Source organism: Triticum urartu, chromosome 7A (genome assembly GCF_056163025.1).
Source record: "Triticum urartu cultivar PI428250 chromosome 7A, HENAU_Tu73, whole genome shotgun sequence".
In the NCBI taxonomy this organism is placed as follows: Eukaryota; Viridiplantae; Streptophyta; class Magnoliopsida; order Poales; family Poaceae; genus Triticum; species Triticum urartu.
In genome coordinates, this window is record NC_141879.1 from 2,828,943 (window position 1) to 2,839,229 (window position 10,287).

Sequence of the window (10,287 nt, forward strand, 5' to 3'; positions counted from 1 at the left end):
GCTTGCTCCTTCCTTGGTGCAGTGCAATCCCTCGAGAAGTGCCCATAGTCTTGGCAATTGTAGCAGCGTACCTTGCGGATGTCGAAGGTGCTCTTCCTCTTGCCGGCGCCGCCGCATTTCTTCGAGCGAGAGAAAACCACTCCTCCTCCGTGAGGAGCAGCTGAGTGCCTCCGCCGCTGCTACCTGCCTCGTCCATGTCGAAGCTCTCCTCCATGGCCAAAATTCAGTGACAGGGATTTTCTTTTAGTTCCCAGTCAAATCTTTACTTGTTGTGTTACATTTGTAAATGCTTACTGAAATATATGGCATACCCAGACCCCTCACCTAAGCCTAACATCTAAAGCCGGAGGCCCCGACCAAGCCACATACCGGGTCCGGGGCACAAACCGGTCTGACGCACTCGCATGTGTCGTCGCCGCCATCTTTCACTAGTCCATCTTCAGAGCAGATTGAGGTGCCAACCTTGGTAGGTGCCTCCGCCATCGACGCCACCATGATGCCAAACGACGACCTCCACCTACGTGAGTCCATCTCCAAGCAACAGACGCAGATCCATGCTAGGATAGGGCCGCACCACCGCCGTCGTCCACCACCCACAAGCGCCACCCAGCCCCAAGGTTCCCAAAGCGGCCCCTTCAAGAAGGGAACGACACCGTGAGCGCCGTCGCCGCCCAACAAAGTTTGGGCTTTCGCCCGGGAGACCTAGGGGAAGGGGAAGTGAGGGGATCAGTCCATACCGACGCCTACAAGGAGGGGAACGGCGCCCTCAGGCGCCGCCGTCGACGCGGCCAGCCATGGCCGACCAGGGATTTCTCCCGAACTAGATCCCCGCCACCAACTGCGCCTCTTGTACAGAACCGGCGACCCAAGGAAGCGCGGCCCGACGAGGTTGGCCCGCACGCCAAACAGGGGAGGAGGGGAGGCGCCAGATCGCGCGCACCGGCCACCGCAGAAACCGCCGCCGGCCGCGAACGACCACCGGATCCCGCCGCCCGCGCGGCTGGGACGCCAGATCCACCGCCCGCACGGCTGCTAGCCGACCGTGCCTTGCCAAGGAAATCGCCGCTCCAGATCTGGGGTTCCCCACGCAGAGGCAGGGCAACCGAGGCCCCGCCGCCACCATCCTTGGCGCCCCGGGCTTGCCAGGCGTCTGCCTCAGGCGGCGGCGAGGAAGGGAAGAGGAGGAGGGGCGGCTAGGGAGGAGGAGGGGCAGCTAGGGTTGGGAGGGAGGAGGAGGAGGGGCGGCTCGTATGAAATTTCTTTAGCTCCCAGTCATGTCTGTAGCTATTGTACGTAGAACAGAAGATGAGATTTTGTAAATACAACATTTGCCTGATTAAATGGTCTCCTCCTCTGCTCTGCTGCTTACCGTAGTATGCGAATCTCTGCGCTTCTTACTTATGGCGGAGATGCATACAAGGCTTGCCTTCGTACGCTTCCGCTGTTTTTCTTGCCTCCGTACGCTTCTCGTTGCCTTTTTGAGCTGACAGTGGTAAGATTGTGACGAGAAAGAATCGCAAGCTCAGATTGCAATGCCTAAGCTAAGATGGTCTCTATAGACTGAGATGAGTCGCTGTATACTATCACTGAAAAAATCTTCAAGTAACCGATGTTACTGTATGACGGCATTCAGTGACTGAGATTTTGTTGGTTCAAGTAGCTAGGTCCAGAATTTACTGACTGACTTATGGCAGAAAGAGATGCATACTACGTACAGTACATGTCTTGCAGAATGAGTCGTTGCTCTTCTCTGAAGCTAGTCCAGGCTAGGAGTGTGTCCGGCCGACCTATTGGAAACCAAGAGCCAAAATCCTACACTGCTCTGTCTCGGGGAAAACCAAACAGATTTGCAAATTCACTGCAGTGCAGACTGCAGAGGATGCTGGTGAACGAAACAGATGATGCAGTTAGCTGTCCAGCAAAACACAGAGGAGCACACACTTGCTGGCACTCTGTTTTTTCTTTTCCTGAAACCTCTGTTCGAGAAGTAGCATCGTACACACACACATTCGATCTAATTAATACTGTATTTGCAGAAGCTTGTCCTCTAAATGCACCCACAGTTCGTCCATTGCTTCTCCTCTGACCTGACATGAATATGTTGAGACATTCTGAACCCGCAACATATCCAGAAAAACGAGACGCGTCGAAACATCAGGCTCCTCAGCGATTTGGGCTTCCTGGCCGTCCGATCGGTTCCCTTGATGCGTTCTTGGCCGTCGGATCGAGCCACCGGCAGATCTTGTCCGTCTGATCGAAATCCCGTCCCCCTTAGCATGTTTGATCCCGTCTGGCTAGCGCGTCGGTTACTCCTTCCGTCTGACCGGATCTCGCTGACCTGTGGGGTCCCGGCAGGTGGGCCGCGTCCGTCAGCGAGCGGGTGCGGCTGGTGCGTCTAGTCGCGCGCGCGCCGGCGGTAAATATCCCGTGCCACCGCACGTAAATCTTGCCCCCCGCCGAGGGTATTTTGGTCTTTTCACGTCCAGGCCTCGTGCGTGGTGGGCTGTGGTTGGCCCGTGCGGCTATGTGGTGGGGGAGGGCAGCGGCTTGCCTCTTCGCGCTCCCATTCGCCCCCTTCGTGAGAACCCTAGCCGCCTCTTTCCGCCCCGCTCCCGCTCCTCTCTCTGCTGCTCGCCCCGCTGTCGCCATGGTGGACCTGCTACTCGCGCTGCCGCTTCCCCATCGAGCTCGCGCGTCACGTCGTCTGGGGGAGAGGAAGTTGGCGCTGCTATTCTCGGAGGAGCACGCCGCCGCGCTGTCGATGGGAGGAGGCCAAGCGTCGGAGGCGCACCGTCGCCACCGGCTGGCGCGTCGACGGGAGGAGGCCAGGTGATGCGCGCCGTTTCCATCGGCTGCGCTGGCGACCCCGACATGCTCAAGGGGCTCGGCCAAGTTGAAGGCCAGATGGTGCGCGCGGCCGAGGAGCGCCAGCAGCAGTCACTCGATGCGGCGCCCCCCGTCACTCCTCGTTGTACGTCCGCTGCAGGTTCTCCCCCGTCGCTCCTCCTTTCTCCTTCATTGTCAGGAGGGGCTCATGTTCCTCTCTCTCTCTCTCGTTGGGATGGAGAAGAAGGGCATGTGGATGTTAGTGACCAGAGACGAGCCTGCCCAGATTGACTTGTCCACAGAGGTACACCACCACGCCCCACTCATTCCTCTTTCCGAGCGTCCGCACACAAGGTGTTCAATGTTTTGATGTGTTCTTGGGATGAAGTCGGTTACCTTTTCTCAGTTAATTTCTGGTGGTGGGTCGTGCAGGCTTGAGGTACATATCCATGACTACTTGCTCTAAATTCTCAACATGTTCCTGGTAGAGGGGAAGATGCTTCCTGAATCCTTCAATTTGTAAGTACCCCCTGCTGCTTCTGTTTGATATGCTTCAAGTTTGGAAGATTGACAAAATGTGGCCAGCTTGCTCCTTGCTCCAGGGCTTTAAGATTGGAAGATGCAAAAAGCTTATCAGTAATTTATTCAGTTGTTTTACTGTTGCATAGTGGTTTATACACAAGGCATATCATCTTTATCTCAATATTCACACAAACTCTGAACACCAATCTTATCTGTTGTTTTTTGTGGTATGTATAGTGGTTTGCTTCCTTTGTCAGATCTATTTTGTTTTCATCCTGCCTTGCATAGTTATTGTTTCCCTTTTGGTTTGTCTTTTCTATTGTGTACTTGCCGTGCCTATGTCCAGTTTGTTTGTATTGCCTGCTGTATCTTGTGCTAGATCAGCTTGTTATGACCATGCACTCTCAGAGCTGTTAATGAAAAAAAATTGGTATTGCAAGCATCGTTCTGTGCAAGAAAAGAGTCTGTGTGTTGTGATTCAGTTCCTTATCCTGCCAATCTATCATCTCGGGATACTTATTTTCTTTTGTGTTCCACGTCCTGTTGCTATTACGCCGGCCCGCCGCCTCGTGTGCTGCCTTTCTTCTTGCCAAGGTTCTACCTTTCTCCTTTGACTTTCTGTTGTTTAGCTCATTTCATATACAACATTTTACTTGCTCTAACTGTGTGTTCTGTATGTTGTTTTCTGTTTTCATTATTATTTCTTTTCATGCCTGCCATCCTTCTAATTTATTTTGTGCCTGGATTCTGGAAACGACCAAGGACAAGAAACACAAGCGAAAGATTTCTTCAGTCGATCCTGCCCTGTTATTCTAATGAAACATGATAAAGGTTGGTACTAATGGGCAAATCCAGCCTTTTTGTTTCATTTGTCTACTGTTCTTGCTTACTGTATAGGGTGTATCCCAGAATTAAAAAAAATATGCCTCTTGAATAAAAATGTTACAAATGGTGTAAAAAAATAGTCTCTTATCAAAAGTTCCCAACGGTTGAGTGGCAGCAACGTGTATGGTAGCAAGTAGATGATGCTGGTGCAGAATGGTTGCAACATTTGAGCAAGTAGCTGGTTTTGGATATTTTGCAACAGTAATTAGGAGTTGATGACTGATGTCAGTAATTTTTTCTTAGCTACCAGCTTGAAGGATGTTATCTTGCTTTTCTGTATATCCTAGCCTTTTGTCACTCTGATGTGTATAGTTAATACTAATAATCTCAGAGCAATCTCAAGCTTCTCATTGATCTGGTCTGGACCATGGTTCATATACCTATGGTTGTACTTGCTAATGAGAAATTGATAACTATAACAAGCGTTGCATATTTTTTCACCCTGCATTTTGTAGAGAAGTAGGAGATCTCATCTCACTATCTTGACTGAGTTTGTTTAATTAACAAGGTATCTCTCTCATGCTGTATTTTTTCCCGGTCATCTTTGGAAGTACAGTGTACCTAACCAATGCCATCCTTTTCATATAGGCGGCAGTAACTTTAGAATTTTATGAATGAGAATATTGTTTATATTGTCAGAAGTTCACATCATGTGCCTTCCCTTCAGTTTTCACATGAAACTAATTTTTCTCCCATGTTTAGAATTCATATATAAGTGTTGACCGACTGTTCATGTTCATTGCTTCGACATTATTTTTTTAAGGAAGTCTTTTAACGGTGTTTGATCAAGCTTATCAGTTAAACACACTAGATGCTATGCATTCTTCCTTTGTTTGCTGGCTATATTTCTTTGGCTGGGTTGGTGTGCAGGGCAATATGGGTGAATTAACAATCAAAAATGAAAAATGGTGCAGGGCTAGGGGTTAGATAGTGGTGAATTAACACACTATCAGTGAGGAAGTAAAAAAAAACATGTTTCGAGCATTCGGGTTGTAGGTTCTGAGGTGTGATCGTTGAGGTGGGGTAGCAAATATACTAATTTTGAGTCCGGAGTTCCGTTAGTGAATTAGAAAATGGTGGTTTGCCTTAGCGGTCACGGAGGTTGCATGGTTGGTCAAGAATAACATGGGGGTCTATGCCTGTTGTGGTTGCAGTTGTTTGTATTACAGTATTGTCCTCAAGCGATGGATTAATTTGGTCCTTGCTTAGCCATGTAATCACAGGAATGGATAGGTCACATGGTTGATTAGAAAAGAGCACAGAAGGTCTATGCTTGTTGTGGTTGTAGTCCTGTGGATCAAGATGTTATTCTGGGTGCTAGATTAATTTGTTTATCCTGTTAGCTCCTAGCTTCCAGTTTCTAATTATATATGCGGAATTGGTGTTTTACTGTCAACTGTTTTGTTTGGTTCTCCTGTTTTCTGATTCTTTTCTTGATGTAGGTTCGTTGCTGCCGTCGTTTCTTCTGTTTCTTCGGGGTTTCAATCGGCCTGCCGTGTTCTGCTGCTTCGAGAGACTGCATCGTTCATGCTTCTGGTTGGTGAGTTCTTTTCTTATTTGTTGCATTTTTCTCTCCACTGGAGCGCATAGATCTAGGTGCTCGGATCTTGTTAGAGTAATTAAATGATCTATTTGTTAGTCTATTTTTATTAATCCCTGCTTTGGTCATTTGTCTTGAGGGTTAAACAAATCACACGGATGGTTAGAAAATAAAGGGATGATTTGTGCCTATCGTGGTTGCAGTTCAATGAAATCAAAGTGTTGTTCTTAGGAGTTAGATTTATTTGCCTGTCGTGTTTGCTCGCAGCTTCCAGTTTCTAATTATACGACAAGCAGATGTTTAATTGTTGATTGTTCTGTTGAGTTCTCGTGTCTTTTAGTTGTTATTTTATATTTAAGAGCAGATGCAGATTGAATATGTGCGTTGGTGTTAGTCATCCTTTTGGAAGATGTAGTACATTTCAATTTCTGTTTTGTATTGTTCAGGCTTCTTCCTTTGATGTTAGTTTACTGCTGGTCGCACTCCTAATGACCCGACATATATGCATCCATGGTGAATTGGTGATCTTAAGCCTGCCGAAAAACATGACAAGACATTTAATTATTGATTTATACCACTCGAGCCTTCACCATTACGACGTTATGTTCCTGCAACCACAACATAACTTTTTGACTTATTAGCCTTGTGTCTTGATTAAATATTTCCTAATGTCTCTGACTACAAAATAATGCCTATATGGCATTTGTTAGTCGTTTCTTCTCTTGATCTAGAAAGTATGATTCCTCTTTCCTTCACTTGTGATGATTTTTTATATAATTTTGCGACAGGCTTAGTTGGCGAGATCAACAACTACAGCTAACTAGGTGCATCACCTCGTGAAAAACCCGGACACACGAGGCGTGGACAACACTAGAGGTGAGGTCCTGGTGGAGAGTGGCATGTTGGTTTCCTCGGTAGGATCTGGCTTCCTTGAGGTGACTGTTTAGGATCATTGACATGGGATTTTGTAGTTATTCTCTCAATCTGATTTTGTGTCTTGCTGCATGCAATACCTGATCCTATGTTCCCTTTGCTTTCTTGGTTGGCTTTGCAGACCAGGAGACACATTCTGGAGATCTCCTTGGCCATCAGCTGGTCATGCATGCTCCTTATAAGCTAGGGATTACAGTTCTTAAGATTAACTGCATTATCTCTGTTTCTATATTAGAATAACTGAAAATGTGGTGCAGGACTGCAGTCTACATTTCAGACTGAGAGGGCGAAATTGGGGAGGCTTGGAGGAGACCAGAGAGCAACGATGTTGAGGTGGAGGGAGCCAGGAGTGCCATTATCGACAGCACGAGTACCATCTCTGGGCATACTACTGTAAGTTGCAACCAATAACCAACATCTAGATGCGTCTACTCCATGTACAATAGTTTCATGTGCATTGATTGTGTCCCCTAAATCCATTCATCCTACCAATAGTTTAGCATATGGGATGTTGACAAACAATGCATCCATGCCTTCTTTTTCTATGGATGTATGCTCAAGACAAGACAACATAAAAATGCCATGGTCGAGGTCGGCATCTCCGGGAAGGTCTCCACAACAGGGAGGGCTCCATAATCGTTCTCCAGTTATTTCCCACTTATCTCCTTCAGATGTGGTCAATTTGGCATGGGCACGCGTTCGGTCGGAATGGGTCAGATGGGCTTCTGTCTATTGTTGTTCTTGTGTTTCTTTCTCTTATCTCATGGTTGCCTATTGTATGCATGAAAATGCCTGACAATGGAGGTAGCCACAAGCACACATATGTTGTAGCTTCGAGGCATTGACTTGTGTGTGTTCTGAACTTACATTAGATCTTCATAGACTATATGCTTTTATTTTGAGACATCTTAATCCTTTTGATTAATCACATTGATGTACTGATGATACTTAAGTACTCTATAAATGTGCCGTTGCAAGCTACTAGAGATGATCTGTTAAAAACAGTACCCCAACAGAGAGAGCCGTAGGTTTAGTTTTCACTTATGGCAGTTGATGTGCTATGTTTGCTGATGTGCATTTTTTTTCATGCTATGCATGCTCTCCATTGATATAACAAATCCATTTCTATTATTTGCATAATTCTTTGCTAACAGTTTGGACATAGTTTTTCCATTGATAGGGATTTGCTGCCCAATGATCTGTTCTCGCTACAGATTTGTAGGTTTAGTTTACTATTGTACTATGCAGTATGAAAGCAGTGTAAATAAGTTAGCTGGGACAACCACGATGGCCTGCTTTTGGTATATGAACAATGATGCTTTAGGTGTTTGATGCTACATTATATGAACCTCTAATAGGAATCGTCACTATGAGAAGCTGCAAGGCCAGTGTGTCTACCTCTTCCTGAAGTGGCACATGAATATCTGTCTTTCTTTAGTTATATCATGTTGCATTTTCAGTGACATGCTCAAAATATGTAATCAACTGAACCACTACTATGAGTAATTGTTTGCTTCCTCATGTTTCTTTGAGAAATCCTAATGTTGAGTCAATGGTCTCAATAATTCCTTGTATGTGTTTGTTGTTACTCTACCTTTGCATCATGTGTATACTACCGGGTTGGATGAAACTGGACCGGGTGGGGTGCGGCAAGCCGCACTTCCTATCTAGTAACAACTAATATGCAGCAGGGCAGCATATAGCATCGTAAGCTACTACTATGTGGTAATAGTCCGTGAATATCCAAAAAAAAGTACTCCCTCCAATCCATAATAAAGGTCGCAGTTTTGAACTAACCATAGTGCAAAACTACGATACTTAATTTGGATCGAAGGTAGTACAGTTTTGACAAGTAAGAGTATTACCGTGGGGCACAACACAATGGACTTCCATAATTTTAATTTATTCAGGTCCAATCCATGTATGCCTATGCCATGGGAAGAGATTGTCTAGGCCTTAGTCGACTGACATTTAAAAGAGCAAATAATCAAGAAGTGCATCTTCAGGAGCCCACGCAAGGGTCACTTGAGGTGGGTTGGGAGCACGCCACTTGGCACGCTCACAGCCGCCGTCACTTGTCGTGCTCTGGACGCTCCGTCTGAATTTTGTTTTTTCTTTATATCTTTGTACGTGTTTTCGGCTATTAGATGAGTTTTTCGGTTTTTTTGGCTTTTTGGTTCCCCTTTTTCTTAGGTTTTGGAAAAAAATCAAAATAAAAAAATTGTCATGAAAAAATGTGTTTTATCCCGTTCCACCAGAGGCACAGATTTACTTCTCGTGGAGCTACAGATTTGCTTACGCGAGAGTCAGGACCGTGCTTCTTCTAAAAGGAATAAACATATGTTTTTTTCCTTGCATAAGAGGCACAGATTTATTTCTTTTGAAGGCACGGATTTGCTACCGCGAGAAGCACAGTCATGCCTCTCGAAAAAGGGGGAAAACACATGATCTTTTTTCTTTCTTCCGCGAGAGGCACGGATTTACTTCTCATGAAGGCACGAATTCGCTTACGCAAGAGGCCCGACCGAGCCTCTCGCAAAAGAAAAAAAAGGCTTTTTTCTTTCCATGAATGGTGCAGATTTACTTCTAGTGGAGGCACGGTCATGCCTCTTGAAAAAGGAAAAAATGTGTTTTCTTTTTTTTTCCACGAGATGCATGGATTTAATTCTCATAGAGGCACTGATATGCTTCTGCGAGAGGCATGACCGTGCCTCTTGGAAAAGGAAAAATGTGTGTTTTTCCTTCTGCGAGAGGCACGCATTTACTTCTCATGTAGACACGGATTTGCTTCTGCGAGAGCATGGTCGTGCCTCTCATAAAGGGAAATAACAAGCTCCGGATCCGGGTTTTTATCTAGTTTTTATTAAAAAGGTTCTTCAAAACCTATCAACACGGATCTAGTTTGAAGATCTCGACGTGAGGAATCCAACGGTGAAAACGGATCGAGATTTGGATACATGGTTTAAGAGATAAAATGTTTTGAATAAACGAATTTATGAAGAAAAAAAACTCCCAAGTTGCGGCAAGTGGTGTACATATAGTGTGGCACTTATTTTTAAAGCAAAACATCCTCTTTATTTATTAGTAATAATGGTTATATCGTCTATAAGAAAATTTACAATATCATTCAAAGGTTCCTCAAACCAATCCCTTGTCTCAGAAAATTTAGCTACTCTAGCAATTTCATGAGCTACTTTATTTGCCTTCCTATTACAATGTTCAGATCTAACTAATGGAAAATCACAAGCTATAAAATAACAATCATCAAACTCAGCTGCCGCCGCTCCCGCTGTATGTCCTCCATTCTTCATCGTGTCAATTACTTTCATATTGTCGGAGTTAACAACAAGTCGGTTGCTTCTTGCCTTTTGTGCAAGTAATAAGCCAAAACCTAGTGCCATGGCTTCCGCTGTTAAGACATCTGCACACCAATCCATCTTCCAATTTCCTCCAACAATAAATCTTCCTTTATCATCTCTAGTTACAGCTCCCGCTGTGCCTCTAAGCATGTCTTGATCGAAAGAAGCATCGACATTTAATTTCACAAAACCTAGAGGGGGTCTCGTCCATCCTTCTATTCT

The 10,287-nt window shown here is 45.5% G+C and overlaps 1 long non-coding RNA gene across 1 annotated transcript; it reads left to right on the top strand.

Moving 5' to 3' along the window:
* The first annotated feature begins 3,264 nt into the window (after positions 1-3,264).
* LOC147956686 (uncharacterized) lies at positions 3,265-8,224 on the top strand. Its single transcript, XR_015611494.1, has 3 exons — positions 3,265-4,179; positions 5,676-5,773; positions 6,562-8,224. It is a non-coding gene; the product is annotated as an uncharacterized LOC147956686 (long non-coding RNA).
* Positions 8,225-10,287: the final 2,063 nt, after the last annotated feature.